The 26,739-nt window shown below is 39.4% G+C and overlaps 2 protein-coding genes across 5 annotated transcripts in view; one reads left to right on the top strand and one right to left on the bottom strand.

Moving 5' to 3' along the window:
• The window catches only part of LOC109418818 (homologous-pairing protein 2 homolog), a 375,251-nt gene that overhangs the window by 322,782 nt on the left and 25,730 nt on the right, over positions 1-26,739 (bottom strand). The window contains exon 2 of one of the 3 annotated variants that reach the window (XM_062861149.1): positions 17,763-18,923. The exons of 1 other annotated variant lie outside the window; for it this stretch is intronic. The gene's annotated coding sequence lies outside the window, so the exon portion shown is untranslated. Of the gene's footprint in view, positions 1-17,762; positions 25,214-26,739 lie in introns of those variants that run through there. One more of the 3 variants, XM_062861148.1, reaches the window with a different exon arrangement.
• LOC109405806 (fatty acyl-CoA reductase wat) overlaps positions 1-26,739 on the top strand; it is a 168,239-nt gene that overhangs the window by 127,251 nt on the left and 14,249 nt on the right. The window lies entirely within an intron of this gene.

Genomic DNA, 26,739 nt, shown 5'->3' with positions numbered 1-26,739 from the left:
TTACCCCTAATGACCCATTACCCCGAATATTTTTTATAATAATAATAATAATAATAATAATAAATTTTCTATTTGCTGAAAGCCATGCCGTTAGCCCCGGAATGAACTAGCTTGGATGATAATATTTCATTCTGCCTTTTAGAGAACTAAATCACTTAGAGGAGAGAATATTCAAATCTTGGAACACCAAAGAACAGCCAAAAGCCAAAAGAAGGGAAAATCATTATTGAACTATCGGTTTCAGATCATATGATCGAAGAATAACAATGAATAATAAGAATAATAAACTAGTGGTCATGTCACTATTCTATATGACAGTACACCTTGAAAGAACAGCCTATGATTAAAAGAAGAATAAATCTCTGATAAAAGTATCACCAATTGAAACGCCAACAAATTCCTTGAAAGAATAACTAGAAAGAATAGCCTATGTTTGAAAGAAGGATACATATTTGATGATCGCATTAGCAGTTGGAATGCCAAAAATTTCCTCAGTAGTATGGCTAGAAAGAACAACATATGCGCAAAGAAGGAAATTCTTTGTTGAAAATATGGCCATCAACTTGGAGCACCGTTCGTTATACAGACCAGGTCTTCAGATAGGCTTACGGATAAATCATTCGGGGTAATGAGTCATTCGGGGTAATGGAATTCGGGGAAATGTCCTAAAGCCACTGTGATAATGCTTCCTTAAAAATAATCTAATCAAAAAGAATTGCAATTGTAACTTGGGATGGCTGGGTTAGTTTCTCAAAATCTTTACTGATCTTTTTAAGAGATGGATGGCATATTCCATACAAGGTCCTTAGCAGAATTATTTTTAAATACTTTGGCACATTACTGAAAAGATTTTTCCTCTCAAAATCTTATAAGCAATTTATATGGAGATTGGAAGAACTTTTCTCATAAATAAAAAAAAAAATACTGAAAGATTCTTGGTCAATTTCTTGCAAGACCAATGATAGATTTCTTTCCCAGGTCCTATGAAACTTTTTGGATTGCTACATGGATTTTCAGCAAAGTGCTTGAAAACACATTACGTATTCGTTATGGAGGTTTATGTGTGTTGAGAACATCCTTGAGGAATTCCTCAGAAAATTGTTTTAATATTTGCGACGGGAGATTTTTCCTGCGACGTGTATCAAAGGAAGTACCCTCTCATTTTAGATATAGTACGATTTTTTTTTATTCTAACATGTTCGCAACTAGGGGAGCGGACCTGGTGTGATGGTTAGAACACTTGACTATCACGCCGAGAACCTGGGATCGTATCCCACTCCCGACAAACTCGCAAAATGTGAGTTCTTCCTTCGGAAGGGAAGTAAAGCGTGGGTCCCGAGATGAACTAGCCTAGGTCTAAACATCTCGTTAATACAGATAAAAAAAAATGTTCGCAACTCAGGTGATATATTTTAGATTGGTGACAAAACTTTCGAAGTGTCGCGGTGCATTTGTCAAGGCCTCGCGATGCACCACATGCACCGCGGTGCACGATCTAAAACCCATGATTTAAGGAATTCCGTAACGAATCATTAAAAAAAAATCAAAAGCTGATTTCTCAAACGAAATCCAGAAGAAATTCTCATATCCCCGAAGGAATTTGTTATATTAACATTCATCACATGAATTCCTGAAAAAAAACTCTGGAAGAACTCTGCAGAAGTTTCACCAAAGAATCCCAAAAAAAAAAATGGAAATCCCTGATGGAATTCCGCTTGCCTCGAAGAAATTTTACAAAGCAACTGCTGAGAAACTTCCAATGAAATGAATCTCTGGGGGAATTGTCTATGATTTTCTGAAAGAATTTTCAAAAGAGTACCTGGAGGAAACTCTCGAAATAACTCTCAGAATGATTCCCATGAGAATTGTAAAATTTCATCTGGAATCCCTGAATTATGTCTTTGGAGAAATTTCGATGGATACCTTGAGAAATCTGAATGAACTCCTAAAATAAAGTCTGCAAGAATTCTCCAATAAATTCATACAGAAGTTTCCCATAAGTAGTAGACTCTAATGCATCACTTGATTTAGGCAATCCTGGCACATGGCTGGGGGTGCATAAATTAAAAATGTGCATAAACTATAAAAGGCATAAAATGAGGGAAAGTGCATAAATTAAGTTAGGGCTTCAATGAGGGAATCTAGTTTGTGAGAACAGGTCTTGCTTTTGGGCATTTGAGGAGGGGCTAAGGAGGTTTCCATAAAGTTCCCAGAGAACCCAGAAAATGGGGTTATAAGGGGCTTCAGGGGCGTTTCAGGGGGTTGTTTCAGGGGATTTGGGGCGCCCTTAAACGTTCTGTCAGGTTTTGATGGTGTTTACATGAGATTACAGGAAATTCAGGAGCATTTCAATAGAATTTAGGGGGTTTCAGGGACATTTCAAGGTACTTTAAGGGCAACTCAGGGGATCTCAGGAGCCTTTAAAAGGCGTAACAAGGGGTTTGAGAGGCGTTTCACGGCATTTCAGAGTACTTTCAGAGAATTTCAGGGGATTTCAGGAGCATTTTAAGCGCGTTCCTAGATATTTAAAGGGCGTATGATAGCATTTTAGGGGCGTTTCGAGGTTTTTCAGGTCAGGGTCGTATCAGGGGGTTTCAAGAACATCAGGGGCGTTTCAACGGATTTTGGGATGGGGTCTTTCAAAATCCTCTGCAACTTCCTCAAACGCCACTGTTGGCGCGAGTTTCCTCAGGATTAATGAAACACATATCGAGAGAGGCGTTTACGACAAATGAAACTCGCGCCAACAGCCACGAAATTCCCCCTAATCCCACTCAGACCCCATGTCATGCACTGAGCGTAGAATTAGCATTAGTTAAAATACACAAAAATAAAAATTTTAAAAAATAAAAAGCTTCCGTAACGCCTCTGGATCTCACCGGAAATGCTCTGAAACTTCCTGAAATGCCTTCAAAATCCCTCTCAAATTCCCTCGGACCCAATATAACGCATCTGAACCCCCAAAAACGCCTATCTAGCGCCTTCGAATCCCTTTAAGACCCACTTGGACCCATGTAACGCACGTGAGACCCTCGGAAACCCCCGAAAACGTACCTGTAACGCCTCCGAAACCCGTCCGAAATTGTCTGAAACACTCTGCAATGCTTTCGAAAACCCCCTCAGACCCCCCTGAGATCTCCTCTTACCCCGCGGTAACGCTTTGGGACCCCCTAAAACTCTCCTGTGACTTCCATTTGCTCATCCCTATAAACACCCCCTGGCCGCCGTTGCAATAGTTACCTTCATTATTCAATATTCTTATGCACAATATTGGTTCTGAATAGCTTTCCTCTTTTTATGCGGGACATAAAAAGAGGTGCATAAATTAAAAGTGCATAAAAATAACATGCATTAATTGAGGTTATAGTGTAATAAATTTTCAGTGAATTGTTGAAGAAGTTCCAGATGCAATTCTTGGAAGAATGCCCAGAGAAGTTCCTGGAGGAACAGAGAACAGACATCCAGGCTAGAACACAGAGAACAGACATCCAGGCACAGAGAACAGACATCCAGGGTAGAACAAATTTCATTCGGAAAGCTGTGTAAGGATTTGAATATTTACTTGAGTAAGGTTGCAAACCAATACACGATGACAACACTAACGCCACCAAACACCATATTGCCACAGTCAGTGGTGAATTGAAACATTTCAAGTGGTGAATTAAATTAGTATGGGAAATTAATCGATTGCAGCGCCACGCTATTGCCACTTGTGTTGCCGATTTCAAATGGCCGTTAAATTCCTTACACAGTTTCGGATCTGGACTTGGATGTCTGTTCTCTGTGATCCAGGCTAGAACAAATTTGATTCAGAAAGTTGTGTAAGGATTTGAATCTTCACTTGAGTAAGGTTGCAAACCAATACACGATGAAAACACTAACGCCGCCAAACACCATATTGCCACAGCCAGTGGTGAATTGAAACATTTCAAGTGGTGAATTGAATTAGTATGGGAAATTAACCCTCTAATACCCAAATTTTTGATTTTGATCTAAATATCATTTTTCGTCATCTAAAATCGATTTAAACATGTTTTGGAAGATGATTCTTTTTAATTCTCGATTTCGTGAATTTCAGTTTTTGATTTTTCCAATTTTTATTTTTGGACATCCCCACACTTTTATATTTTTCCTGGAAGCCTATTTGGGGTACGGATTTTTTGGGATGAAAACATTTTGAGATTTTATGATTATTGTTGAAATATATTTATTTTAATTTTTTTCATATAAAATTTTATTTTTCGTGTAATTTTAAGGAAAATAATTTTAGAGTGTATTCGATCGTCTTAAACTATTAAACAATGATAGAATGGTTTGGGAAAAAATTAAAATATGTTGATTGTAGAGATTCAATGCAAAATAAACAATGACTTCTAAAAGGTGACCAAAACATAAATTTTTCAATGATTTTTAAAAAATGTAAATACGCTTTAAAACACACGAAACAAAAATTACAAAAATGCTCAAACTATACCCCGTCTGAAGGCGGGGTTGGGTATTAAAGGGTTAACCAATTGCAGCGCCACGATATTGCCACTTGTGTTGCCGATTTTAAATGGTCGGTAAATTCCTTACACAGTTTCGGAACTGGACTTGGATGTCTGTTCTCTGTGCTGGAGGAATTCATTAAAGACTCATTGAAAAAAAAAAAAAATTAAAAAACCTTGAGAAATTTCCGAAATAGTCCATTTTACGAGCCGATTTTATGAATGAATTTTGACAGGAGATGGCGTCCAATAACCCGTGAAAATCAACATCATCATCAACATTGTTGTCACTTCGTAAAATGGCTCATTTCCAATTGACAAGTAAGACTAGAAAGAAAATACATTATGAGCAATCCCGATGTCCATATTTTCCCTATTTCTCCTACTTAATGGAAATTTTTCAATAATTGAATATAACTTCGCTTGCGGTTGAGATATGAGACTGTTTGTTATCAGCCACAGGAATCATAAACAACTCCTCCGACATTCCACTTTCAAGACCAAACGTCGCACGAGCGAAATTCAAGTCCAAAAACCAAGGCCAATAAACTCGTTACGCGACGCGTTGTGACAACGACGCGACGCGGTAGCTACCCTCATCGCCACCGTTGTTGCGTCGTCGTCGTCTCCATATGCATCACATGTGCAGCAGTAGGTAGGTACCTGAATTTGAACTATGTTCGTCTTTCGCCCAAATCGGAGAAAGTTGTTAAGACACAAGAGAGTGGGTGTGTCGGTCGCCGTTTTGGTCGAGACACACGTTCCGTATTGTTTGCGAAGTGAAAAATATCACTTCCTCTTTATTGTCACAATATAACTTTCGCCAATGAATCGTTTTATGTCGTGCTGCGCTAGCGGCCAAGGTTCTCCTTAGCGATAATGGCGAGGACGACGGTCGCGACCGGTCGGTGATGATGATGCATGGGCAATGGGCATTCCAAAGTGTTTAGCGCCAACGATCTTTAGGATATTTATTTGTTGACACATTTCAGCTGGGGGGTACGACTTAACCATCAGACACACGATATGTCAACTATGTCAAGTGTGTGATGTTTGACTAAGTACGAGCAGATGATCGTCGTTTTCTGCGAACCACCGATGATGAATAGGCACCTCTTATAAACGAGATTAAACAAATGCGAGTTGCGAAAAAAGCAACGACCTGCGCTGGACTTCCCATTACGCGCAGAAGATACAATAACCTTACGGATTCGATGTCATCGCAGTGGACGCGCGCTGTTTCACTAAAAGGCAATATTCCGCTGTTTACCGTGAGCAAGCAAAACCGAGGATGTGTGTACTTTTCGTTCGAGTAATGTGGTGATTGTCAAGTATGGGAAACCTTGTCCAGCTGGGATTTTTGAACCGAAATACGGATTGTTATTACCGATCAATGAGTAATGCTTAACATCTTGGGAAAAACTGGTGAAATTTGTTTAGAGGTTTGACTTATCCATTCACAAAATTATTATATTTTTTTTATTCTTGATCACTTAACCTAATTTACAGCTCTATTGTCCACTAGGGCACTACGTGAGCGATTTCAATTGACAGCTGTACCTACAGTATTGTACAGAGCCTAGCTGTTATCTATTATACTTTATCGAACTGGTTGCCTTTCTGCTGCTTTCACTTTTTCTACTTTATACCTAGTAGAATGATGAGCACAAGGATGATGATGGATGGCCGTTGTTCCTTTCCAGTCCGATTGGGGGTCCATTATGAGTAGCAGTTCGCCGATGTCCAGGTTTCCGGGTTCGTTTGAGCCATGGGGCTCAGAAGAGGCTCAGTGTCAGTTGCTCTCGGGGGAAAAGCAACTGACGAAAAATTGCAAGTGCCGGGGCTGGGAATCAAACCCATGACCATCCGCATATGAAGCGAACGTGTGACCAACTACGCCACGGGCCCCGGCGTCAAAATTATTATATATATTAGCTAAACTTGCTTACTCACATAGTTGTTTATCAGTAGATGCTACAATTTTCATCTTTATTCTGACATGTGCCTGTATTTATTCCTTGAAGGAAATTTTTCGAAAAACGTTCTAAGAAATATCCTTAGGAATCCGTGAAGAATTTTGTTCCAAAAACCTCAGATGTAAGATTAGGGAGACTGCCAAAAATGAATTCCAGATGGATCGCCATGCGAAATCCCTGCAGTAGAAACTACTTGGGGTTCCCATGAAAAACTCTTTTGAAAATCTGAGATCTTTTGGAGGCGTTCCTGGAAAAATCTCTGAAGGAGCTGCAGGATGCTTACCAGAAGAAAGCCCAGAAAAAATCTTGAGAAACCTTAGAAGACCTTCTAGAGAAATCGCGGAAAAAAAGGAATCTCAAAGGGAATTTTTTTTTAACTCCAGGAAGTGCAGCTTCTGAAATTATTTCAGACGGCCTGATTGGACCCTGATCAAATTTAGGGGGCACCAGGCTGCAATAAGATCAAGAAATGTAATCATAAATGGTATGGTCGAAATATCATTTCAATAATTTTGTTTTCATAAAGCCTTCTTCTTCTTCTGTATGGCTCTACGTCCTCACTGGGACTTGGCCTGTCTCGCTTCAACTTAGTGTTCTTTGAGCACTGTTGTTAATTGAAGGACTTTCTTTGCCTGCCACTGCATGAATTTGTATATTGTGAGGCAAGTACAATGATACACTATGCCCAGGGAATCGAGAAAATTTTCCCGACTGGAATGGGAAGCTGACTAGACTGATTAAAGCAACGATGGACGGTGTGCAAAACTGCGTAAGGATTTCGGGTGAACTATCCAGTTCATTCGAATCTCGCCGGGGACTGCGACAAGGTGACGGACTCTCATTCCTACTCTTCAACATCGCTCGTACGAAAAAAATAATTAGAAAAAGTGACCGGTAAGGCAAGAAAAACGTGAAAATCTGAAATTCCATTTTGAGGGGCATGGAACCGGATGTCAAAAAACAGAGTAGGCAGGCAGGACGACGTTTGCCGGGACTGCTAGTTTCAAATAAATAAATTAAAATAATGAGTTAGAAAAACTGACTACAGCGCCATTGGAATTCTAGTATATTTCTATTGTGGTACTATATACGCCGGCAATATGTACCGCCGGTTGTTCTTCGTCGCAACTTTTCGGACCTGGATGCATAACATGAAACCTTCCACGAAAAGGTCACGCCGCACCAAACACGCGTTCAACGCCGCCTTACCGATGTATGGTAAGTGGGGGCAGGATGGGTCACCTAAGAAATGGACCCCTATAACTGTCTGAATATAAATCGCATTTCTCTGTATTCTACCACGACTCTCAGATACACTAGTCAGCTATGATATAAAAGTATAGAAAGGTTATAAAGTTTGAGACCTGCTTCTTGACAAGCAATTTTCAAAACATGATCCATCTTGCCCCACCTCATTTTTACGGGGGCAAGATGGGTCAGCTATCAGAAAACTCGATTTTTCTCCAACAAAAAATACTATATCTTCTATTTTTTCTCTATACATCTAAGCTTCACAGATGTACAGATTACATGAAAAAAGTGTTGAAACATATCGGTAGATTATTCTCAGAACTAGAAGATTTTTGTTCAGGTAGCCATGAACGGACTTTGAATACTTATATTTTTTGTAGGAAAATTTCAAAAATAGTTTCACAAACTCTCAGTGCTCTAATTGCTTCGATAATAGCCTTTCAATAAAGAATAAAACATTTTCAAAAACTATGCAAACATACCGAAAAATTAGGGTAACCCATCTTGCCCCGTTTACACAATACACGTAGTTATATGGAATATAGCATAAGGAGTATAACGAAAAAATATTTTATTTTTTTCTGTGCAAGGAACGTAAAGAATTTTGAAAACAATATATCACTTTTTTGTGTATCCACGTCGTTCATCTGGGAAAATTATTGAAAGGTTCAAAAAATATATAGTTCGGTTGAAAACGGTACTGAACCATCTTGCCCCCTGACCCATCTTGCCCCCACATACCATACTCGAGCTCCAGTTGAGGGTGGTGCGTTCCATGCAACTCCTTCCTGTTTCTACTTCACGATCATCTCGTCGATGATCTTGATGTCGCAGATCAGTTGGTAATTCTCCTGCGCTATATGCAGGGCGCTGTAACCGTCAGCTTCGCGTAGACTGCGGTACGTTTCGTGACGGTTATGGCTTTCTACGAAATATTCCCGTAATTGCTGGATGAGGGAGACACATAGTGCCTAAGTATCGGTAACGCCTGTTCCTCCGTCTGCACGTGGCAGGGTGACTCTGGTGACTGTCTCGATGGACGACTTTAGGTGGTACATTCGGTGCGTGGTGAACACCACTCGTACTGTTCGTTCTAGCGCCTCGAGGTCAGTCTTGGTCCACTTTAACATTCCAAAGCTGTAGGTCAACATGGACACAGCAAACGTGTTGATCGACTTCACCTTGTTGCCAACTGAAAGAAAGCTCGTCAGAACACATTTGACACGATGCAAGAACTTGCCCTGCAGCTCATTCTTGATCACTGTGTGACGAATATCTCTAAGTCATAGGAAGCTGAAGTTCGCCTTCGATCATATTTCGAATTTCTTCCTGTTTGTTGACGTGGAAATCGCTGGCATCCACTACTTGAGCCCGGTGAAGATGGACTGCTCGACATTTGTCAATTACTCACTATATCTGGATTCCGATGCTGAACACCGTCACAACAGTTGATGCAGCCTCTGATGTAACGATCCCGCAAACAGCTTCCAAGCAGAACCATAACGGACTAAAGGTTTCACCTTGGAGATACCCTTCTGATGTTGAGAGCTCTGGATCGCCACACAGCTGTTTTGTCAGAAATTTGTAGGGATATTTTTAACATCATTAAACTACTACTTCAATCATGTTGCCCTAAGGTAGTCCTACAAATTCATATACCAGAAAAACCACGAATCATAATAGGACAAATCGGTGAAGTACTAGATTTGTAGTAATGAGCTGAATTTTTGTATGGTGAGAAGGTCAATTCTCCGTTTCTGCAATGAAATGGTTCAAAAAGAGTGGTTGCCTAATTTGATGCTGTTTGAGCAAAACTTTGGGCAACAGTTTTGTTGTTTGCTTTATTTCTTGCAACATAAACAACATAGTTATCCAAAGTTTTGCTCAAACAGCATCAAATTAAACAAGGAATCATAATACCTACGCTTTTTGCACTATTTCATTGCAGAAACGGAGAATTGACCTTCTCACCATACTAAAATTCAGCTCATTACTACAAATCTAGTACTACACCGAACGTGCCCCATTAGCGTTATAAATATACCACAGTGAGACCACCTAAACCGGTTTTGTATGTAATTTAATCAGCGTCTAACCATAAATGATTTCCGCTTATCCCTTCTATAAACCAGATGCGACCCTTTGGGTTCCGCCTTGTCAATAATTTAAAAATATCTTCGGCTTCGGTCGATTTACAAATTTAGGAAACCTGTTCGCCCGGTTCGATTAGATGCGTAATATATGTAAAAGTACTTCATCGTGTCGAGCCTTTTCCGAGCGAGCGAAGTTCAAAGGCTGATCTTGAACTTTACCAAACTTGCCTCAGTAAGACAACAATAACAGCTCCTTCACCTTGGGGTCTCATCAGGTGTTATGATCATTCATCGCACTGCTCGATGTGAATATATTTTGCACCATATGTTCCGCACTACACCACCGCACGGGTACACTAGTCACGTAACTATCCCAGCATTAACATTTTTTCGGACTCACTCGAAACTCGGATGTCAAATTCATCTCGCGCACGTGATCGCTGCAGCAGCATGTTTCTTTTCACTGCCAACAACAAGTGCCATCGACTGACTTTGACGCGATTGTCGAGAAGAGGGGCCTTCGTTGACTGTCATGTACCATGTACCTATGCGCAGCATCCCATCACACGGGTCTATTTATGAAGGCAGATCGTGAGAGGTGCGCGTGAAGGATTTCCATAATCAATTATGGTACTTTATGTACGTGCTACGTGCCGACAGAGTTACACCTTTTTTGCTGAACGGTAACCCACAAGCTACCACTTCTGGTAATTTATCTTCCGTTTTTTTACCAATCCGGAATATAAACATCCGGAGGCTACGACTGGAAGTCATTTAACACGTCAATTAAACAACACATTTCTAATTGAGAAGACAATCCACAATACACTAGATGCAGAGAAAAACGCAGAAGGACACCAAGCATTACAACAACGAGCTCTTCAGTGCTTCGATGCTTCTAGATGCATCTGTGATGCACAATTATTATTTATTTTACGCACAAGGTGATGGCTGCAAACAACAACGTCTTCTCCAGTAAACATATGCTCGCGTATTTTGCTAGTGGTGAATGGAGAAGAAATTAAAAGCAGCAATAAATCTGCGAGGAAGTGCGATGAATGGATCGATCAGTCGTCTGGTCCCTCTGCTTATTGTACGAGGACATTCAGTTGCACCCGGTTTCGCGAAGAGTCGCACAATGCGGCATATTTAATAATAGTTGTGGCAGATTACTTCCTGATGTTTTAAAAAGCATGATAATCGACAAAAAAGTGAGGTTCTTTGAAGCCGAACTCAGCGTTCACGTCATTATTTCAATATAAACAATGGACTGAGTAACTTTTTTCAAGGTTTAAAAAGTACCTATGTTTTGAAGAATTTTCAAGTATTAATATATTGTTGATAATCGCTCAAAATTTCATTCAATTCGGTTCACTGGTCTTCAAGATATGACAGTTCAAAAATTAGTTGTCCAAAAAATAGTGTTTTACGAGAACGGTTCTAGCTTCGCGAAAGATTAACCAATCGAGCTCAAATTTGTACCAATGATGCACATATAATAGGTCGACAAACAGTCAAAATTTGAGAATTTTTGACGCACTCTATGAAAAGTTACAGCATGTTGAACTTTTTTATGAGAGGAAAAAAGTTGCCTATCCCAAACATTTTGGCCATCCCCTTTATTTACATACCAAAGTATAACAGATAATAACAGGTTTTTTTTTCAGAGCTGCCCTCGGGAATCAACCAAGAATTCATCTTGGAATTCCTAAAGCAATTGCTGCTGGAATTTTAGGCATTCCACCAGAGATATTTTTAGGGATTCTTCCATGAACTTCATATAAAAAAAATTGCTGGGATTCCTCAAGCAATCTCGGCTGTAATCTCTGCAGCATTTTCTCCAGTATTTTTTCCTAGAGGATTTTAACAGATATTCTACATGGGAATCCTCCAAATTTAAAAACTGGAACTCCTGAAGTTTTTCCTAAAATTCTCCCGGGAATTCTTCCAAGAAAACCATTGATGTTTCGCCCAAAGATACCTCTATGGATTTCATTAGAGATTTCTCTAGAAAATCCTTCAGGGATTTATCCACAAATTCATCTAGAGATTTCTCCAGCAGTTCCACCAAGGATTCCTCTAGGGATTTCCCTGAAGATTTCTTCAGAGATTCTTGTTTTTCTCACGGATTTTTTTTTGTATCAGGTATTCCCCGGGAATTTCTCCAGGTTTTTTACCAGGAACTCCACCTGGGATTACTCCAAAAATTTCTGTTGACTACTACTCTACTTTTTTTCCGGAAATTCCTCCAGAATTCTATCGGGGACTCTTTCGGTGATACCTCCAAAGAATCATCTACAGATTTTTTCAAAGATTTCTGTAGAAACTCCTCACGCTAAAACCACTCAGCACCTAGAATGTGTAAGCCCTACTCATAAGTGCATAATTTCCAGACCACACAAAAATGTGTAACAGTTACACATTCTCAAAAACAGCTCGTACGTAAACTCGTTTAGATGCGAAATGTCGATATTTTGTTTTGTTTCCCAAGGTCACTAGTAAACCTAGCTAGATTGCTATACAATTTTTTTTGCGAATTTAATGATTTTGCGGACACAGGAGCTGATTTTGTGAATGTGCAAGGGTTACACATTTTTGGTGTAGTCTGGAAATTATGCACTTTAGTGCTGAGCGGCGTTAGCGTGCTTCGGGGATTTATCCACGAATTCATCTAAGGATTCCTCAAAGAGTTCTTCCAAGTATTCTTCTAGATTCTAGAGATTTCTTTAGAGATTCCTTAAGTAATTCCTCTTGGTATTTCTATTTGGATTCAATCAATAGGAATTCCACCAAAAATGTAGGATAAAAGTCCTCCAGGATTATTATTCTGAAATTCATCCAAGAATTCACGGGGTCTCTTGCAAGAAAACCTTCTATGATCCCTCCAAAATTTGATTTACATATTTCTTCAGAGATTTATCTAAAAACTCGTCCAGAAATGTATCCTCGAATTCACCTAGGGATGTCTGAAGGATTTCCTTCAAAGATATCCATAGGAAACTTTTAAGTGATTGTTCTTTCCCGAGAAATTCCTCTACCTATTCCTTCATAAATTCTAGCTGGAATACCTCCAGGAATACTTCGGGGATTCCTCCAGGAATTGCACCAGATATTCTCTCAGGATTTTTAACTGGAATTCCTGCAAAAAATCCTCCAGTATTTTTACCGAATATTCTTCCAACAGTCCTCTCGGGAATTCTTCCTGCGAAACCTTCCAACAATTCTGGTACGGATTTTTCTAGAGTTTTTTTTTCTGGAAACTCCTAAGAGGATTTATTCACGATTTCTTAAGTGATTTTTCAAGGATTGTTCAAAAGATTTCTTCGGAGATTCCTTGAGTAATTGATCTTGGTATTCCTCCATGAATTCCTAAATTCTCCAGAAACTCTGGCTGGAATTCCTGCATACTAACTCTTACGGCTATATCCATGCATTTCCCGGGGATTCCTTCAGGAAATATTCCAGATGTTTCCCCAGGATTTCACCAGGAATTCCATTTTGGAATTCCTCCAGAAATACCTGATGAAACTTTTCCAAAAAATGTTTCCGAAATCTCTCCAAGAATCTCCTAGGTCACCTGGTTTTCTCTAAAGGTTTCTCTTGAACCTCCACCTGGGATCCCTCCAGGGGTTTAAACATGAATTGACCTAGCAATTTCACACGAGATTTAGGGTGACATTGGCGTAGCTAGAGGAAACGCCTTCTAGAGAAATTCTTGGAGAAATCCCTGGAAGAATTTCTGGAAAAATCCCTGGAGCAATTCCTAGAGCAATCTCTGAAGGAAATTTTGAAGGAACTTCTGGATAAATTCCATGCGGAATCCCGAAATGCGGAAGTATACCTTTAGCAATTCCTGAAGAAACCGCTAGACTAGAGGAATTCTAGGAGAAACCCCTAATGGAATTTCTGAAGGAATAATTGGAGGATTTTTTGGAGGCATCCCTGGAGAAATTCGTGGACGTATACCTGGAGTATTCCTTGGTTAAATTCCTAGAGAATTCCCTGGATGAAGCCGTGGAGGAATTCTTGCAGGAATACCTGAAGGAATCCCTGGAAGAATTCCAGGAGAAAATCCTGGAGAACTTACTGCCTGGGTGAAATTCTAAATGAATCCCTGGATGAGTTTGTGAAGGATTCTCTCAATTCTGGGAGGAATTCCTAGAGAAATTTCTGAAGAAACCTCTTGAGAAATTTCAGGAGGAATCTCTAGAGAAATATCTGGAGAAATTCGCGGAAGAATCCCTAGAGAGAATTTTTGGAAAAATCCCAAGAGGAATTTCTGGAGGAATCCTCGGAGGAATCCCTGAAGTAATTTCTGGACGAACCTCAGGAGGAATACCTGGAGGAACTTCTGAACAATTTCCTGGAGGAACTTCAGGAGGAATTCCTGGAGAAATCCATAGAAGAATTCTTGGGGTATTTCCGAGAAACTATCCCTGGAAGATTTCCTGCACGAGTCCTTGAATGGAATTCTGGAGGAATCTCTAGAGGGATTCTGGGAGGAATCGCTATAAAAATTTCTGAAGAAATTCCTAAAGGAATTCCCAGGGGAATTCCTGGAGGAATATTACTAATTAAATCATCGAAAGAATTCCTGGAGGAATCTCTGGAAGAATCTTTAGAGGAATCCCTGAAGGAATTCCAGGTAAATTCGTGTAGGAATTCCTGGAGAAATTCTTGCAGGAGAAATTCCTGGGATAATATTTGCAGGAAGTCCTGGGGTAATTCCTGGTGATATTCATGAAGGTATTCCTGAAGGAATTCCAGGATCAATTTGTGGAGGAACTTCTGCAAGAATTCCTAGGATAATTTCTACAGAAGTTCCTGGAGAAATTCCTGAGAAAATTCCTGGTGGAATTCTTGAAGGAAGGAGAATCTGAATGAAATCCTGGAGTAATGCCTGGATGAATACCTGAGAGGAACTCCTGAAGGAATGCCTGAAGGAGCCATTTTAAAAATTCCTGGATGAATCTCTAGGAAATTCCTTGAGAAATCTCCCGACGAACTCCTGTAGTAAGCCCTGGAGGAATACGTAGAGAAATCCCTGGAATATTTTCTGGAGGATTTTCTTGAAGAATCACTGGAGAACTTGCGGTTATAATCCCTGGAGGAATTCCTGAAGGAATCCCTGAAAGAATTCCTGGAGGAATTCTTGGAGGAATCGCTGGTGGAATCTCTAGAGGAATTTCTTGTGATATCTCTATAGTAATTTTTAGAGGAATTCCTGAACGAATCGCTGTAGGAATTCACAGAGGAATCCTGGAACAATTCCTGAAGGAATTTTTGGAGGAATTCCTGGAGAAATCCGAGGTAGAAATCTAAGGGCCAATTTCTGAGGAAATTCCAGTAGCTGTTCCTGAAGGAATGCCTGGTCTAGTTTTTCTTTTTCCAATTTTTTTATTTCTTTAAATTTTCTGTTATTTAAGAACATTTCGATGTAGGACAAAATATGTATACTTTTTTATGGGAAATTGTATGGAGAAATCTATTTTTGGTATAAAAATATCAAATATTGTTTTGCTTCTGCTTGTTAATTCAAAACTCGAAAAAAATAGAAGAATTTGCCCTAGAAATCAGCTTTCTACAGAAATATAATTTAAAAAAAAATCAAGAGATAGAGAGATTTATATTGCAATTTCTTCAGGAATTCCACTAGGCATTTCTTCAGAAATATCTCTAGGGATTTCTCCAGCAACTCCTCCAGATCTTTTTTTTCTGGCAATGTCTCCGGAAATTTCAGCTGAAATTCCTCCAGAAAATGTTGTGTCGTAGGGATGTCATGTTAAAAAAAAAGAAAATTTGCGAGTTCTGCTGTAAAGAGCCAAAGATTACCCTATTATAAATGTTACTTTAACATGACTTTTTTTGTAGAAACTGCAAGTGTAGAAAATTAATAAACATCTCATTGAATTCCAACAGCATTAAATCTCTAGTGATATACATTGAAAACAAAATATTGTAGAATCTCAGCCTTTTTATCTGGATGAATGCATGAACAATTCTCTGCTAAGTGCTATAATGCCCTGGAGCAAATTCTAATATTAATAGGTGTGTGGATTCATGGACTGGACATTCAAAATGAGCTTAAGATTTTGGAAATAAAACTATTCTTCTCTTATTTAATTTATACTACAAACATCTAATGATCTTTTGTGGTACTGTTCAGGTTTGACCTGAACGCGTTTCAAGAGAAACCCCGGAGATTTTCGGGAAAAAATCCGGAAAGCAAATTCCGGGAAAAGTATCTGAAGCACATGAAAGTATGTTGGGAGGAATATTTGGTGTAATTCCGGAATCCAGCTTTTCATGAATTCTGGGGGATCTTGAGTAGAATCACTAGAGCCTAGGAATCTGTGTAATTATTCAGTGAGAAACTCCTATCGGAAAGAATCGCGGGAAAACCACTACTGAGAACTTTTGATGGAATCCCCGTTGGAAACCTTGAGAAATCCTGGGAGAAATCGCTAGAGAAACAACAGGAAAAATCCTTAGAGTTATTCCGGCCCCTAGAGAAATTAAGGGAAGAATAGCGGAAAAAATCACAGAACCCGAGCTCTAGCAGTAGGGAATACCATGAAAAGAGCAATCTGTGCTCTAAACCTAAAATTGTTGTTTTTATGTTAATTTACCAAATGTTATGGGAGCATCTTAATAACAATTGAAGATACTTGAGCAGAGTTTGGTATTGATGTGGTATTTGTTGATTTAGAAGTGGATAAAGCTGAAGAACAATTTTGGCTATTACATCATTGAGCTTTCGAACAAATGTACAATGTAATAGTAAGAAATTTTGTGATTTGATTATTAAATACCTTTTGGATAACGAATACAGCACTTTTAAGTTAAGGTATACATTCATTATTAAAATAAAAAGTCTCTCTCGTTATACACAGCAGCAACGACATAAACTCTTAAGCTCAAATTAGCATGCGTCTTGAAGGCTTTAAAACCCTTCAGTGGAACCGTTAGTTGAACCTATCCAGGAAGAAACCACAGATTTGTGATAGATTGCTTGTCAATAGAAGAATCACGCATCAAATCAACTCGTCATAAAGCATCGCCGAACGAGAATTGTTTAGACTGAACCTGATTCCTACCGGTAGTTAACCAGAACCGGCAAGCGTCCGTCCTTGATATTGACGCGGGTAATCCTGGTATGGTTCCGTCCTGTCGCGTTCAACTGGTTCATTCATTTGGATCTACCTGATTGGAGATTCAACACCACGAGTGAGCGGTACAGTTTATTAGGTTCAAAATAACCGGGTGAGCAGGTCAGGTTTGCTTGCTTCCTGGTGACCATGAAGAATCTCTTACTTATACAGTTTGATCTGAGTAGTCCCACGTTCTGTCCACAACAGTCATTATGCAAGTTTTGCGGAGGCTGAATCGTTACAAACTAGCGAATGCTCTGCACTTTTCAAAAGTTTCGTTGCACGGCGTCGATCCATCGCGAGCGAACCAGTTCAAGTTCATCCGAAACGTCTTTCACTTTCGATCGCGGTGGTCTGACCGCGGCAATTCATAAAAGGGGAATCAACCTTGAATGCTTACAGCGCCCATTTTGCCGGTAATTTCCTCGCTAAGTTGTTTTGTCCCGAGCGCGCGGCGGGTAGGTGCTGATATATTGAATGAACGAATCGTCGGTAAACGATTTATAATGAGGTGATTTGGATAGTCCTATAAAAAACCTCATGCGTGTACGAATGGCGTCCCCAAAGTTAAATCAGCTAAGAATCTCTGTCGCACATTCCTGCCGTCGCCGGTCGTCGTGGTGTGGGGAATGAGATAATGCGTGAAAATATTATTGTTTGTTTTTACTTCGCGTTTGGTCTATATTTACAAACCGCCAATGTCAATGTCTTTTGTCGGTGACATAATCATCGTCGTCCATCCCATGCCTCTGACGTAACCGTTGGCCATCAACATCCGCAAAGTCAGAAGAAGGCAGTACATACCTTTAGAAACACCAGCAATATGCGCAGATCAACATCGATGTCTGCATTTTTCACTCACTTCAACCGGTTTGGGATGCATCTCACTTACTACAACCAATGCTTCTTTTCACTTTCCTCTTCTCCTTTCACGGTATGAACTTGAACTTTCGTCAGCGTGTTTCGACCTGAAGCAATCTGCGCGCTGCTGTTGGATGGTGGACATTCCGTTCCGTAACACACAAACCTACTTTGCACTTGCATCACACTCCTGCGCCTCCGCCACCGCCACAATAGGCCAAGGTGGAGCATCCTCCCAGAGGTAGCATTGGATTGGTCAGAAGCGTGAATCGCGACTCGCGACTGTAGAGTCTAGAAGCGTATTGGCCCTTTGTATAAGTAGATCAGATTGGACAACCCTGTCATGAATGGATCGACAGTGTGTACAAGTCAGATTCGGGAGAACGAAGCGAGGGTTGTGAGACGTCGATAGCGTGTGTCTGGGAGAGTGAAAATATAAAGTGTAGTACTTGAAGAATGTGTTTTAATTATAGGATATATAATGTCCTCGATCCTACATTTTGGCGACGAGGACAAAAAAGCACAGTTAGTGAAGAGTAATAAAGAAAAAGTGATCCAAATTAGTGAAAACGATAAATTGTGAATGGGCTTCGAATTCGGCCGATTGTCAGCATTTGACCGACTGCCTGCTGGGATCGCTGCTGGTGGTTCTGCTGCTCAGAAGGTAAAAGGTTGTCTATGTTGCTGCGGCGGTGAGTACCAAAAAAAAAAAACAAACTTTGTTAAGAGAAGAAGGAAGTAGGGAGCGCACGAAGGAGCATCCTTCGCGGTTATGCAATGGTTTTATTGAATTTTGTTCCGACGTTGTTGATGGGAGTAGCAGGATGGTGCAAGCAGCAAGAAATGCAAATCTTTTTGTAAGTGTTTGATGTTGGCTGGAAATTCCTTTTATGCGTGGTTGAGTTTGTTGTGTTCTTCTTTTCTGGTCGCGGCCATCAGCTGTCAGTCGCTGGTGTGTAGGGCTAGTTGCGTTGACTATATGCCCATCAGTTGGTTGTGCTGCCGTCTGACATGGCCGCGGTTTTGTTTTGTATTGTTTGGTCGGACTCGTTCGATGATGGGTAGGCGTAATTTGTGCGATGGTAGGTGGGCGTAGGTCCCTCTCTGGATGCAAAGTGAAAAAGACAAAAACTCACAGTGGGGTAAATGTTATTTTTATGACACAATTATTGACTGTTTCGAAAACAAATTTTATGTGAGTTGTGATAAAATGATTGGGTTTGTTCACGCTTGAAGTCTATGTCGCTTGAAGTGACAATTGATGTAAAAGGTTATGTATCTGTATATTTACTATGAGACAATGCATTCATTATTAATGCCCTATAAAGTCACATTCATTAAAATGTGTATGTATCATGATTTAGTACCAAACGGGATAAATTGATAACAAAACAGAGATGTTTTCATACCAAATGTGTAGTGGTTTTATACCAATAAAGAAATAGTTTTGCATTCAATGCGAAATGGTTTTGTTTCATAAAAGAAATGATGTCGTACCAAATGTGAAAAAATTTGTATCAAAAGTGAAATGCGTTTGTACCAACAGAGAAATGGTTTTGTACCAAATGTGAAATGGTGATGTACTAAATGTGAAATGGTTTTGTACCATATGTGAAATGGTTATGTACTAAATGTGCAATGGTTTTGTACCAAAAGAGGAATAGTTTTGTACCAAATGTGAAATGGTTTTGTACCAAATGTGAAATGGTTATGTACCAAATGTGAAATGGTTTTGTACCAAAAGAAAAATGATTTTGTACCAATTGTGAAATGGTTTTGTCCGAAAGAAAAATAGCTATATATCAAAAGTGAAATGGTTTTGTACCATAAGGGAAATGATTTTGTTTTAAATGTGAAATGTTTTGTACCAAATAAATATGGGTTTATACCAAATGTTGAGCGGTTTTGTATGTAAAGAATAATGTGTGAGAACGTTTATTAGTTAGTATTGTACCAAAAGATAAAAATGCAGATGGTTTTGTACCAAAAGAGAGATAGTTGTCTGATGTTTGTCAGACCGTATTCAGATGGGTTAGTACCATATGTGAATCGTTTTTATACCATATATCAAATGGTTTTGTTCGAAAAAAAAAAGAAATGGTTCTGTACCAATGTGATGTGTTGAATCGTATAATAATTTTGTACTGAACGAAAGTTGGGTTGTATCAAAAGAGGACTACAATGCAGAGATCTGTCAGACCGTACTTTTTGTATCAAATGTTAATTGTTTCTAAATCAAAATTAAAATGGTTTTTGTACCAAAGGAGATATTATTTCGTTTAGAGTTTTAATGGTTTTGTGTAAGCATAGAGATTGGATGATCAACACTTTAGATGAGTTTTCCAAAAAAAGAAGGTGAGTTTTGTGTCGTAATGCACTTTGGGTTTGTACCAAAACACTATTTTAAATTGAATGATTTCGGAAGCAAACTAATTTGTATTGTTTCCTGATAGCCAAGTAGTAGCTCAATGTGGAGAGTAGCAAGATTAACCCTAAATATAATGCAATGAAGTTGGATAAGGAATCAATGAAATAGTTGAGTTTCAAAACGAAAAGATATGAGTTCAACGTCATAATACTATCAATAGCTGGTTATCTATGGTTGTGTACCGTGTTGTGTACCCATTTTAGAACGGTTGTGTATCACAAAAAATGTGGTTTTCTACCAAGAGAGAAATGCCTGTGCATTAGAAACATAGTTCTTTTAAGGTTATGCATGAGGTGAATATGAGTTATTAATCATCCACATTACATGGGCATTGTGATTAAATACTTGAACAATTATTACGAGCCGTTCCGTCGTGAAACATATCAAAGACATCATTTACATCAAAAAGTTCAGCGTTTGTAAATGAGTGAATCGTTAAATGGATTGTTGCTCCAAAAATTCGCGAAATTACTACAAAAAGACCCATATTGCTGACGCAAAGTAGGTGAGGGTGTGCGGTGGAACCATTCTGAGACTAACGAGTTAGATTTTCAGTCGGTCAAGGAATGTTTCGTGGTATGGGTTTTCTAGACTTTTTTTTTAAGCAAAGAGTATTTTCATGACACCAAAGGATAATAAGATGGATTGAGGCGTGGAAGAAAATAAAGAACCCTGGGAAGAATCTTTTCATCGTTCAAGGAAATTAAAAATTCACATTTCATAAATATCAAATGAAAATCAAATAATAACACAAAATCAATGTTACGGATTTGGCTCAGAACGTTTCGCAGAGATTATGATTTAGGAGTGAGATAAGCACAGTCACAGATAGTGCAGGTATAGGTAAGACTAATACTAAATATAGCTGTTTGGTAAATGTTTGGGTTACATGAATGACTCTGTAAAATTCTCACAGATCGACATCAGAAATGCCTATCACTAGATAAAGATCTCATAGCTTTCGTGAGAAAGAGAGAGAGAGAGAGAAAGAGAGAGAGAGGAGCTTTCGTGACCGTAACAACTTTTAAAACAAAACATGACATGTTTAAGATATAAGCTATCAATATTTGGACTAAACTACACCTGAGTTGTTGCAGAAGGTTATGTGTAGAATACAGACTTGGACTTCGGCCGACATTTGTTGTCGATGGTAGAACTCGAAATGAGCACGATACTATACCATGTTACTATATTACATAACATGTCGTTGTGCGAGTTTTGGAAAAAAAAATCGTCAAAAATGTTGAATGTATAGGATTTTTTAAGCTAGTAGGTTATAAGTTTTCTGTGTCATGGTCTGCAGTGTTGGAAAGGTTATGCCAAGTGTTCGCTATAAACCAGATCTTTCTGAAACCATTCCAAGTGGCCAAGTAAAAAAAAATGAACTGTATCTGCAAGCAGTCACATCTACAATTCTTGCCAAGCCGAACGAAGCAACACCGAATAATTTTGATTAGGCCGTAGTGGGATGTATACATGAATAGGAGTTAATTGTACCATCTAGAAGCATATACAAGGCAACGTAATTTGGAACGATACGGAATTTAGAGAAATAAAACTGACACTAATCAGATATTGCAGTAAATGTAATGTAATGTATAACCACCGTTACTTCATCAGCTTCGTTGAAACTGTTTTCATGCTGCAGACTGTACGGAAACGTATGAGAGGGCTTTGCACAAGACGTTCAAGTCGAATAATGGACCACTAGTTACGAAGGAACAAAGAGGTATTGTTAATTTTCCACCTTATCGAATGCGACGATATGAATCCGTCGCAGGTGAAAGCATCGCCAACCATTAAGCAAGCAGGTTCTAACACAAGCACGAGTAGAGGCATTTGGATTGGTCAGTGCCTGATTCGTCGCGATAATCTTGGATCTCCTCTGGAAGTTGGTGGCCCATTTTGTTGTGAAAGCATCATACAATATTGCAAGGACTAGAGGATCTACTCAGAACTACGATAAAGCAAATGGAGAAATTGAATTGAACAACAAGTACATGCTTAAGCTGCAGCAAGATTCTGACAGTTTCTACTCGGTCTGGGACTAGAGATCCTTTCTGCTGACATCTGCATCGCACGTACAACTGGAGTTGTATTCGTGGTCCCTTCGTTATAAGCTGTCATATTGAACGAAACATCTGTATGAAAAAAGTGGAGGAGCTACACGATAACCGACCGGGAGAAGAATTAAATTAAAACTATTTTTAGCTGAGGGGAATGTATACTGTTGGTTTTGAGCGAATAATTGAACCAAACAAACCTGGGTGAACATTCGCTCCTGAAGAATTTAATACGGTTGAACGTATGGTTGCAGTGGGTCTGTACCCTGGAAGAAGACGAAGCTCAACGGAATCCGTCGGAGACGTAGCTCACTGTAGCAAGTGGAAAGGAGCACAATAACGGAGGCATTGTGAGGAACGTCATCGAGTCATCTCAACAATGACGATCAACAGGATTCTTATCATTTGATATAACTGGATTCAACGTAGTTAATGTCGTTAATGTAAAGGGGGGATGTAGAGTCTAGAAGCGTATTGGCCCTTTGTATAAGTAGATCAGATTGGACAACCCTGTCATGAATGGATCGACAGTGTGTACAAGTCAGATTCGGGAGAACGAAGCGAGGGTTGTGAGACGTCGATAGCGTGTGTCTGGGAGAGTGAAAATATAAAGTGTAGTACTTGAAGAATGTGTTTTAATTATAGGATATAGAATGTCCTCGATCCTACAGCGACCATATGAGCATATTCCCCTCAGTCACAGTCGGTTGTCGGACGAAGCCAACCAGTTAAGCAGTTAGCATCTTTTACATAATCTCCTCATCTCACCTACAACGGCATGGCATGAACTTGCTGGCTCGTCTAGTAGCGTATGAGGTAGAAGAATAAGCTGATATTTTTTATAAATTGCTTGGATTCCTACATACAGAGGATAATCACAATTGGGACAACACATATGGTCCGATCATCGTGCTCTCTGCGCTCCAAGCCTCCTTGTGCCAACCGGATCAGTAGCATACACCAACTCTGCAGATTTGTTGTGCGGCATTCTTGAAACAGATCCTGCTCATTGTATCCTCCCGGCTATGGTCACCTTCTGGATGCTGGGTTTGGCGTAGAGTGCAGCGAGCTCATGGTTCGTCCTTCTCCGCCACGCACCGTTCTACAGCACACCGCCGAAGATCATCCTTAGCATGTGTCGATTGAAAACTCCGAGTGCTTGTAGATCCTCCTCAAACATGGTCCGTGTCTCGTGTCCGTAGAGGATCACCGGTCTTATAAGCATTTTGTACATTGTGCATTTGAAGCGGAGAAGAATCATTTTGACCGCAGATCCAGATACTGTCTATTAACCTTTCAGAAGACACACTGGACATGATAGATTACAAATCGTAGCTTTGTATAATGAAAGAAGTTACCGTTAGACCCGTAGACTTTAGGATCTAAACTCAAGAACTGTTTGGATGACCTAGGATATCCATACCGTTTTTATGCTAGTGACTACCAAAACTGCAGAAAAACGTAGAAAAAACTCCATAAAAACGCTTTGAAAAAACCCGGCTTTAAAGGGTTAAAATAGGGAGGGTTAAAGTAAGCTGACGCGTATGTCATCCGGCATTCCACAAGCCACCGGAGGTTTGTTTTAGGTGTCTGGAACCAGCACACAAGTCATAAGACTGCAAAGGCCCTGACAGGAGCAAACTGTGTAAGAGATGCGGCGCCGATCGGGTTAAGGTAGTTGACTGAAAGCCGTCCGGAAGATAATGTTAGCAATGAAACAGGAAGGCGCATCATCATTGGAAGTCATGCTATCCCGGGGTCCATCGTTACACTACCATAATAAATCTGGTATCAGTAGTATCTGATCAGTCGAGATATCCTACGTCAGTCATCCAAACTGTTCTTGATGGGTGTAACGGTAACTTCTTTCTTTATACAAAGCTACGATATGTAATCTATCATATCTGAAAGGTTAATAGACAATATCAGATCAGTCGGAATATCCTAGGTCATCCAAACCAAGGATGTTTTCGATCACCTGGCAATCGTTGGACTCATTTGTCCTTAACTCAGTTCAGAAGCCTAATATTGAAACGTTGTGTTTGGTAAAGTTGTAGATTAGTGTTTTTTTTTCTATAATTATCACCAAGGACGCCATATTCTAACTCTAATATTTACGGCGTAAAAGTGTTAGTACCACCTACTCTCACTAAACGATAGGATTTTTCGATCGTTTAGTATGAGTAGGTAGTACTAGCGCTCTAGCGCCGTATATATGACAGTTAGAATATGGCTTCCTTAGTAATAATTATAGGAAAAACACTAATCTATAACTTTGCCGAACACAACATTTCAATGTTAGGCTTCTGAACTGAGTTATGGACAAATGAGTCAAACGATTGCCAGGTGATCGAAAACATCCCTGATCCAAACTGTTCTTGAGTTTCGATCCTAAAGTCTACGGGTCTAACGGTAACTTCTTTCAGTGTAGTGGCAAAAGCTATTATCACAAGTGTAGACCTGAAGCTATGGTCTCCGGAGTAGTTTTGTTAATCTGCAATATCTCAAAACTATCTTGAAATGACTCATGATATGCCAGGGGGTTTACAGATTACAGTTCAAAGTTCATTGTGAGAATAACTACTGTTATTATCAAGAGCTAAACTTCAAAATATTTTGGACGATCCTAAATGTCCCAAAGGTAGACTTCAGATTGCTCCAGTAATTGCGGTTAATTATGGAGCGTTACTCAGTATAAAAGATAAAGATACTTTTACGAGACACTGAACTCCAAGGTAGTTTTGTTGACCTGGAATATCCCTATAGTGTCTCCAAATGACATTTGAGATGTCAAGAGCTTCGCGGATCCCAGCAGATTATGCAATACTATTATTTATGGCGAAAACACCTAAAGTTTTTCTTGTAGATTTGAAGCACTTCATTATAAAACAGTTTGGACGACCCTAAATGTCCCAAAGGTTTATAATAAGCTAGTAGACTTCAGATTACAGAAGTAACTGCGGCTGATTATGCAGCATTACTCAGTATAACGAGTGTAGACCTGAAGTTCTGAACTCCAAAGTTATTTGGATGACCTGGAATATCCCTGTAGTTTCTCTAAATGACATTTGAGATTTCAAGAGCTTCACGGATTACAGCAAATTATGCAATACCATTATTTATGGTGTAAACACATAAAGTTAGTCTTGTAGATTTGAAGGACCTCATTATAAAACAGTTTGGACGTTCCTGAATGTCCCAAAGGTTTATAATAAGCTAGAAGACTTCAGATTGATCCAGTAGCTGCGGTTAATTATGCAACGTTACTCAGTATAACAGATATGGCTACTGTTACGAGTGTAGACCTGAAGTTCTGAACCCCAAGGTAGTTTGGCTGACCTGGAATATCCCTATAGTGTCTGTAAATGACATTGTTTTGTAGATGTCAAGAGCTTCACGGATCCCAATAGGTTATGCAATGCTATTTTTTGTGGCGAAAATACATAAAAATGTTCTTGTAGATTTGAAGGACTTCTCTATAGGACAGTTTGGAACACCTAGAACATCCCAGAATATAAAACACCTTTTGATATTTTTGGAGAAGGCCAAATGAATACATATAAACGTAACCCACATCCAAGTTCAGCTTCTAGAACAACTGGTATGTCAATTATTTCGTTTTTACAAATTTCATGGTGGTCAGGATATTCTAGATGATCAATGAAGTCCCATATACAGCCGTTTCTATGTTGTTCATTTTTAAGTAATTTCGGAACTTGAAAGTTCACACAAGGAAGATTGTTAGCCTTCTAAGCAGCTTCTGATGAAACTTTATAAAAATGAATGTAAAAACAAAAATGCACTTTTCAGGTTCACCACAGCCTGTGTTAATTTGTTTTTATTTCGTGAAGCATGACCTACCTTACCGTATATCTAGGTGTCGACAAAGCATTGGTTCAAATCAGATTCCACCCGCCTTGTACTTAATCATAATTGTGGTGTTGGGGTAGAGTGTAGGGCTTTCACGTACCGACTTCCAATTCAAATCCGGTGGGCGTCGCATTTTGTTTTTTATTTTATTTTCATTTCAATAAATTATTTTGTAAATTGAAAATTTTCGCAGAAAGTGTTTTTTTTTGCTAAAATGAAAAAACATCTTTAGCCCAACACTGAAATGAACTTCTATGAACTTTAAAGTTCAAACAAAGTTCCGAGTAGCATCTTTAGCAGCTTTCAAGCAGCTTAAGAGGCTAACAATAAGCCTTGCCCGAACTTGTGTGTGAAGCATGGTGTGAAGTTCCTGCAAGGCTCATTCTTAGCCTCTTCAGAAGCCAGAAAGTTCCCTTCTGAACTTCGCGGAACTTGAAAGTGCATTTCAACATGGGGAGCGAAACTTTTGGTAACTTGGGATATGACCCCTTCGGTTCCAAAGGGTTAACGAACTTTTTTACGTCCGCCACAGCCCACAGGTAGCTGAACCCTCGGCTGA

This window comes from Aedes albopictus, chromosome 3 (genome assembly GCF_035046485.1).
Source record: "Aedes albopictus strain Foshan chromosome 3, AalbF5, whole genome shotgun sequence".
Classification (NCBI taxonomy): domain Eukaryota; kingdom Metazoa; phylum Arthropoda; class Insecta; order Diptera; family Culicidae; genus Aedes; species Aedes albopictus.
The sequence above is the reverse complement of the archived record's forward strand: the minus strand, read 5'-3'. Positions and strand labels throughout refer to the sequence as shown.